The following is an 8,626-nucleotide window of genomic DNA, read 5'->3' on the forward strand; positions in this document are numbered from 1 at the left end:
TCCTACCTTGTATAAGTCATTTAACCTCTTCAGACCTCAGTTCATCAGCAGCAGGATGGGACTACAATGCTTTCTCTATCACCTCATTGGATTTCTAAAAGAGTCCAACCTAATCATGTAGATAAAGTGTTTTGTATAATAAATGGCAGACAATGCTCTTGATATTATTACTGTTGGTGTTGTCATTATTACTTCTATTGATGTACCTATATCCCAGACATACAGGAGCAAAATATATTTTACTTTTGTCTTTATATGAAAACAGCAAAATAGATGAGTATCTGCTCTTTTAGGAATACTACGTTGAAAATGAAAATAAAGTGGGCCCCTTCTACGTGTATGAGTTTTCTTGATCTTCATTGATCTATTGATATAAATCAAACTGCTTTAAAATACAACTGGTCAAAGTAAAAGCTTACCCAGGGATCTGAAGAGTAAGCAAATATTTCTCATCAATCTTCCCATGTTAACGATGAAAAGCTGTATATTCTTTAGCCCAGACAGGAGGATCCTTCAATAGGAACACAACTTGCTGTTGAGGATGATTTTCCCCAAGGCAGTTTACTTGGTCTTGTGTCTTTCTTTCATCTGTCCAACCAAACAAAAATATTGACCCTTAGCAAGCCTAACCCTTTTCTGAAAAACTAAAAATGGCCATTTCAAACCTTTATAATCTTATTTCTATTAAAGATGTGTTAATAAAGCTACATCCAAATTTAAACAGTACATATTGTGCATACTTTTCTTAATTTGTGGCAAAAAAAAAATGTAGTTATAGTGATGGAGTCTTCTCATTTCAGATGATTCTACAAATGAAAACAAGAGATTTGTCATTAACCGGTATTGATGATACTCCTAGGGTTGATATGTTTGTCAATTTCATTAACCTTTCAAATTAGGTATTCATAATGTGTTAATGACAGCCTAACACATGATTACATTACTCAATGTAATTTCATGGGATATTATGTATAGTTTGTAATGTTAGAATCTCTTTTCTTTACAGCTGTTGGAAAACATTATACTTTCTAAGATCATGAGGGATGTGTGAATACCAAACAGCTAAATCCACAGCTCCAGTAATGATCCCTGCTCAGCCTTGAATTCTGATCAGGGTATGACTCTGCAGTTTCCACTGGCAAAAGGCTAAACTCCCTTTAATGTTTTAAAAAGAACTGGAGAGTCAGAAAGCTGATGGAGAGTTTGAAAATTTATTTCATTTAATTCCTTGTCTTCAGATTGGCTGTGATAAATTGCATAATTGATTGCTTATCCAATAGTCACGCCTCTTCCCCTTGGGATAGAGCATGACTTCTGGCCCTGCTGACGATGGCATTGCCAGTGATTTGTTCTGGCCAATGGAATGCGAGCAAACATGATGGTAGTGGAAGTTTTAAATGTGCTCTCGTGGTTGGTTTGTTTTTGTGTGCTCCACCATCCAGTCAGACACGTCCCCTCAGTGTACCCCTGAATGACACCAATGGAGCAAACCTATGCCCACCTTCGCCTGGAACCAAGCCCAGCCAAGCTGAGTAAGATCATAGAACCTCAGCCAACCACAAACCCATGAGTAAGAAACACAAATATTCATTACAAGGCACTAAAATTTTTAAGTCGTTCATTGTATAACATTATCAGGGCAATGGTGAACTAATACAATGGCAGAACTGTTTATAAAGTTGTCATAGGTACATGAAAACTTCTGAGGTTTGATTTCAGAGGAGTACAAAGCTTTGTGTCTTCCATTAAAGTCTTGGCACTAATTCTAAATGACCTTGGGTACATCAATTACTTTCTGCATGTGAGCTTCAGTTTCTTATTGCTCTCACCCACTCACATAACAAATGTTTTTTTAAGTTCTTTCCATGCTCCAGACACTCTGCTAAACAAATGGAATAAAGTAGATGAGGTTTTTGAACTCAAGGGACTAATGTTCTATAAAGTAGATATAGCATCTGGTTTACCAACCTCATAACGTTGAACGAACGGAATAAGGTCATGTATGAGAAAGTGCTATGGAAAAGTTGAATGCCGTAAGCAAGATGAAAGTAAAGTAATTGTATTTTAATTTCAGGATTTTCATTAGTTAAAAATCTAGTGCAAATTTAAAGATTCATGAGACTATTTATAACTGCATTAAACCAGAGTCTTATCTCCAAATCTGAAATACACATGTATCCTTAGCTTACCAGAGAATACTTACATCAAGTACTATATGTGTTTGGTAATAACCAGCTTCTGAACCCTGTGTATGAAAACTAGATACCCCTCATTTCGTCTCTAAGACTATTCATTAAAAAATGAATGAATTTTTCCCTTCCGAGCTCTTCCAAATAATTTATATTTTTCAAAGTTATTTGTGAATTGATACTAATTCTTTCACGTTGGCAATTTCTTAGTATCAGGGATTACAATGGATGCATTTTGATGGCAGGACTTCGGTGACCAGGTGTCTGTGAAGTGACAGTGTCCCAAACAAGTAGATTCCTTGAGCAGGAAGTTTACCTGAAATATTAACCAATCCAAAGCCTGCATCTACACCTAAGGAAAGTGACGCCCAGAGGTGAGGTGATGCACTGGGGAAGAACCAAAAATGACATCCATGTCTCTATTCACAGCCCCATGCTCTTTCTTAAAGAGAAGCTTCAGAAGACTAAAGAATTTGTTTAAAAACAACAACAATAAACAGGTATCTTTCATCTGCAATGCCCTAACTCTAGAAAGAATTTCCAGAGTCTCTAAGTGATAAAATTGACCCAACCTGGCAGTCCTTTCCACTAAGGTGTATTGTCCTCTGAAAGCAATCACGTACTCTTTCTCTGCAAGACCCAGTGATAAGTAAGGGACTGTCTGCAAGGTTCTTATCTGTTTCTTCACATTGGAGTAAACAGATTTGTCACTGAGGGGCATTCCCCAGGTTTGCATTCTTCACTCTTTTTTCTACCATGAGAATCAAGAAGCAGCTAGTACAGATAGAGCACCCTCTATACTTTCACTGTCTAATAACTCTACTTTTACTCTCTACTGGACTGCCAGCAGTTCTCTCACAGTAAAAGCAAACTAATCAAAACTACTCTCCCTGGCCCTTTCCAGGCATGTTAGTTCTGATCTTCGTAATCCTTTGAGATGTCTATTATTATCCCCTTTTTTACAGATGAGGAAATCAAAGCTCAGAAATTAATTTGCCCAAGGTCCCACAGCTACTAAATAACTGCACCAAAATTCAAATTCAGATCTGTCTTCACATCATTTTCCCTTTCCACCAAAGCCCACTCCTTAGCAATGAAAAGGAGCAACTACGTGGAGAAGGTTTCTGGAGCCAAATGCAGGTGATCCTACTTCTAGAATCCACAGAATACCAAAGGGAAGCAGGAAAATTAGAACCAGGAATGTCACTGGCATTCCACTCAGCTCTCTAGCACTACCTATGCTGATAAAAATATATTTGCTCTAAAAATTAAAGTTCCTTTGTAAACAGCTGTAAGTCACCCAAGTTTTCGTTATCCTCTCTCATAGACCTTAAAGCCCCATCCACAATGACTAGGATGTATATTTCACTATCCTTTGGTCACCACAATGTAGGGAGAGCCATAAATCTCAGTAAGCTACTGAAAGGATGAGTTAGACATGCAACCCCAGAGAGGTAAAAAATATATATAAATACATAAATACCATTCCTTGAGGTTGAAAGAGAAAGTAAGGGTGGGTGCCATGCTACCTTTGACGACTACAGACAAGCTCAGTCTGGATGGTAATTATGACGGAGCATTTAGGTAATGACTGCAAAGTACTTTGAAGATGAAAGAGTGTCATAATTCAACCATTGTCAGAAGCACGTTGGTTTTCCCTTTCCTGGTTGCCACCTCAAGGTAGTAGATGGAACCAACAAACGTTCTCTCAAGGAAGCCAACAATGACGTTCACATTGTCAGGCCGTCCCCATGCCTCTCTCAGGATGAGAACACATTCAAGGTGGTGAAAGAAGTCCTTTTCCACATCAACTAAAAAGGAAAAAATAATAACAGTTTTGCTTCCACTGCTTAATGACACAACAGTCTTTCTCCTAATGGACTGCGTGGAAGAATTCAACTCCCCAAAAGTCAAAACATGTTATTTGAGTATCTTAAAGCTGACTTCTCGTGCTGGCTCACACTTGCCAAGGGGCTAGCTGACCACATAGTCTTGCTCTCAGAGAAGAGACACATTCTGGGCCATAAAGAGATGCACGACAGACACAGCTGACCAAAATGTCCATTCTTCGGGAATTAGGCTGCCTTCCTGATTTAGGAAGTTACCGCACCACTTCCTGTGCCTGAGAGCCAAGTCACCTTGGGTCTCATGCTCAGTGGAAATGTGTCTCAGTGCTGAGCTACTCTTCTCACCCCTTCAAAGGTAGCCAGATTCTGTCTGTTGGTTTCAGCTCATTGTTTTGCCCTTTAGGAAAGGTCTTTTAAACTGGGTAATAACTCCCTTACTCTCACTTCTCCACCTGCTTTCAACTTCCATGACACCCCCCTTTTTGGTGGGACCCATTTGCTGTGGGTTAACATCTGTTCATTTCTCTTTGGACTTCAAAGGTCAGCTTTGGGAGCTTAATGGTGAAAGTTTGGGGCAGGCATTCCTGGAAAAAGGAGAAGAATGAAAAACTTCCCCACTGCTGCACAGTGAAAAGAGCATGGGCTTTGGCATCAGTTAGACCTGGGAACAACTTCCAACTAAGGTCACTTGCCATCTGTGTGACTTTGAGCCTCAGTGCACCTCCCTGATGATAAAAGAACTTGAGCAAAGTTTTGTGCATGTGGAAGACACTCAAGAAATGGTAACAATTATTGCATATTTTAAGGACTGTCAGTCAAGTCAAAGAAGGGAGAGTTGTTCTGAAGAGCCCAAAATAATAGCCAACACTTGCTGAATGCTGACTAGGTGCCAAACTTCAATTTTGTTTCATTGAATCTGCTCAATAAGACTGTGATGTGAGTAGATGTTGTCAGTATCCCCATTCTCCAGATGAGGATGCTATAGTCCAGACAGGTTAAGTAATCTCTCTGGGGCCATATACTAAGTCCTTTAAAACAAACCCTGGCCATTGGTCTATAGAGGCCACTCTCTTAAATGCTATGATAAATTGAACCCTCACCAATGTGGATCTCAGAGTTCCATTCAGAGAATCCATCATCCTATGACTCAGTTATTTTGTCTGCTGTGTTGTTTTTTTATTCACCAGGGAGGGTGAAGTAATGAAATTTTGCAAAGCTACATGAATGCTGGAACAGAAGCCAAGAAGCAGCAGGAGGAATGCGTGTCTGCAGACAGAAAACTCAGGTGACAAACAGCCACTTGAGACTTCACTGAGCTCAAATTCCCTAGGAAAGAGACAAGTAGAAAGCAAATACAAGATTATGTGTTGCCAAGCTGGTGCATGCTCCATGGGCCACCAAGTAGCACTTTGGGGTCCCCTTGCCAGAGAGGACATCTCAAAACAGGCTGCACAGAGAATCTGTGCCACGGAATGATCCCTCCATGGAAGCAACGGAGAGGAATGTACCTACCTGCTTTCTCTCATCTTCTGTCTCCCATTAGTTAAAATCATCAAACACTTTCCAGGTGCGTCACCTGGCTTCTCCAGGTAGCTGCAGGGAAACCAGATGTCACTCCCAGGCATCTCATCCTGGTCTAGGAGTTCAGAGCTTCTGTGAGCCTTGGGGGTGTGACAGGAGCTGCACCAGAGCCTGCTGGAGGACAAGGAGGTGCAGTGATGGTAGCAGTTGCCTGGCACTTTGTGAGTAAGCACCCAAGGGTCCAGGAGAAAAGTGAGATGGAGAGAACTCAAGAAGGCTCTGAAAACTGTGTCTGGCCTGGGACTCCAGGGTCCCTCTGGACAGTCACAGGCCAAGCACAGGAGGCTGTGCCAAGTTGCAGTCTTGAGTTAATTTACAGATCTGGGAGGGGGACTTGGCCCAAGATGTCCAGAGCCTCTGATGTTCTATGGACCCAGAGCTGTGGAGTCAGAGCATCTTGTGCAATGTACTCTTGCTGTCCAAGCTTCTTGAGATTGGGAGGCTCTAGTGCCTTAGCCCTAAGGGTTAGGCTGGAACCAGCCTAACACCAGCCTGGGGAAAGTCACACCAGGGCACTCTCCTTGAGATGGTGATACGGGGAAGAGGATTCTGGACTGAACATGAGAAGATGTTGATTCAAGAACCTGTTCAAGACCTGTCTCTGCCTCCTACAGCCATGCACCCTTGGATAAGTCCTTTCACCTCTTCAGTGCAAAGACAATCAATCATAGCCCTTCCCTGGAAGCCCCTCAGAGTTAGCCTTCTGAGCCTCAGTCTCCTCATCTGTAAAATGGGGTCAGTGATCCGGTAGGGTCTGGGAACAGGGTTGTTGCAAAGATCAAAGGAACACAAGGTTGGAGGAAGCATTTTGCATGAGTTTTAGTCATGCACATGAAAGTAAACCAGGTGCTTGAGGCATGAGACCAGGGAAAGGTTTCTGTTATCAGAGCTTAAATGCTTGCCCAGCACTTCATAGCCAAGGGAAACAGATTAGCCCTGCTGCAGGCTTGCTTCCCCTCCCTGAACCAGCACCACCCTTGAACCAGGGCAAGGGGAGCCCACTTTTAGGTCCCAATCTTGTCACCTCTGCCTTTCCTCTCTCTCCAGGAGGAGGAGTCTATATAGTCAGGGGATGTGGCCCCCCCGAAGCCCCTGCTGGGCCCCCTTCTGGACCATGTTCTGGGTACCGAGGACCCAGAATCCCTCTCCCAGATATTGCCAAACCACTTCTAGCTTCTTCTCTGAGTCTGACTGCCTTGGGATGAACCAGCTGCAGTGTGGGCACCCTGAGGTACCATCTGATGCCAGCAGTGAGAGTGGGACATGGATGCAAGGGCTGGCACACCCGCTTGTGTGAACCTGAGGCCCCTCACAGAGTGAAGGAAAGCCAGGGGAAGACGAGAGGGAAGGCTGAAGGCATCAGGGACTAGAAGCTGGCCAGTCCTCTGCTCCCATATTCCAGAGCTAAGTTGCAAGCAGCCTAAATTCTACATTTGCACCTGGCCCTCGAGGTCAAGGCAGGAGATAGCAATTTGCAAGCTAAATTTATATAATTCTTAAATATTATGATCTTTAGTGTGTGGGCCCCCGGGGATCTGCAAATGTTCAGGGCCGTGGTCTCCTTTTACCCAACCTCTTCCCAGCAACTTCCACCCTCTGCTATAGCAGACTCCCCAACAGCCCATTGATCAATGGGGGTGACCAGAAAGTTCCCCATTCTACTGGGTGTCTGTTTTAAGGCACTCACCTTGCCTAAGGAAAGAGCATCTTCTGGAAGGCTGTGTTCCAAAACAGACCCTGAATCATTCACATATTCGTTCAAGTAGTCATTGAGTATCTGCTCTGGGCCAGGCTTGCGGTGAACAAAATGAGGGTAAGGCTTCCCTGCCTTCATGGAGCTTATTTTCTAGTGGAAGAAGACACACAGTGAGCTAAAACCATACGGAATACACTGATTGTCAGGGACAGCTGCCACCCACCACCGGAGACCGTCTTTCAGACACTGCGGACACTGCTAGGGCCTGCTCAGTTCTCGGTGCCAGACAAGGAAGCCCTTACATGCTTAGAGGGTGACGTAACACACCCCTGGCCACTTAGCTAGTAAATGACGGAGCTGGGGCTTCTCATTTTAATCATAGTATTAATTAGCTAATCCTGGCTGAGGGACGTAATGGCTACTTCCTTTATTACAAATATTAGGGGCATACGCCAGCTGAAAAAGAAAATGGATTGAACACCACTAGCAGAGATAAACTGATATCATGATTGACAAGGGTGTTTTCTGTTGTTGCGGTTCAACACTAATAAACAGGAAAGGAGTCTTGATTTCGAAAATCAACCAATTGCCTTGCTATAGTCGTATCTAGGTTCCGTATCGAAGAAAACAAAAATAATTCTGGGCACAGAAGGGAGATGGAATATTTCTGCGCTCAATACTGGGCCAGTTTGGCTTATTCCCAGACATGAAGAATTCTGGTGTCCCTTTTAAAATAAAAAATAAATAAAATAAAGCCGTTCAACCCTGATGGTGAGCGCCAACAGATGTTACAAAGCAGTAGGGAGTGGGTGGGTGGTGTAAAACCTTTTGCAATTGCTAATAGCAGCCTGTTGTGAAGCAAACAGCTGTGAGCAAAACACAGGTGTGCTAACACAGCCCGGGCTGGTCCCTAACCTCCCTCCCTCTCCTGCTGGCCACCGCTGACCACTGACCGCAGAGAACCTCAGAGAGGGGAGGCGGGAGGGGGCAGCTGCAGCCAAGCCGACGCCCAGTGGAAGGGTCATGTCCAGTTCCTCCAGGGACAAACACTCCAGCACAGGGTCTCGTTTAATCCATGATGTTGGCTCCCAGGCCAGGGGCAGGCATCAGAGGCTCTGCTACTTTGCTATTCCCTGTTGCCAGAAGGTCTGACAAGCAATGTAATTAGGATAAAAAGTATGTTACATATATAAACCGAACAAAGGACCAGGATGGGACATGGCTTTGTGGGAATTATGGGAATTCCACTGTTCAAATTCTAGCTCTGACTTTGTGTCTTGGGCAAGTTCCTTTCTGAGGTGCAGGTTCCATAT

General features: G+C 43.4%; 1 long non-coding RNA gene across 2 annotated transcripts; it reads right to left on the reverse strand.

The window, feature by feature from the left end:
• Positions 1 to 425: 425 nt before the first annotated feature.
• On the reverse strand, positions 426 to 7,467 carry LOC119516266. 2 transcript variants are annotated; one of them, XR_005213264.1, is made up of 3 exons: positions 7,305 to 7,467; positions 5,549 to 5,728; positions 426 to 588 (listed from the first exon to the last, which is right to left on the reverse strand). It is a non-coding gene; the product is annotated as an uncharacterized LOC119516266 (long non-coding RNA). The 2 variants fall into 2 exon arrangements; XR_005213265.1 differs by lacking the exon at positions 426 to 588 and adding an exon at positions 704 to 806.
• Between the last annotated feature and the right edge of the window lie 1,159 nt (positions 7,468 to 8,626).

Source organism: Choloepus didactylus, chromosome 20 (assembly GCF_015220235.1).
Source record: "Choloepus didactylus isolate mChoDid1 chromosome 20, mChoDid1.pri, whole genome shotgun sequence".
NCBI lineage: Eukaryota > Metazoa > Chordata > Mammalia > Pilosa > Megalonychidae > Choloepus > Choloepus didactylus.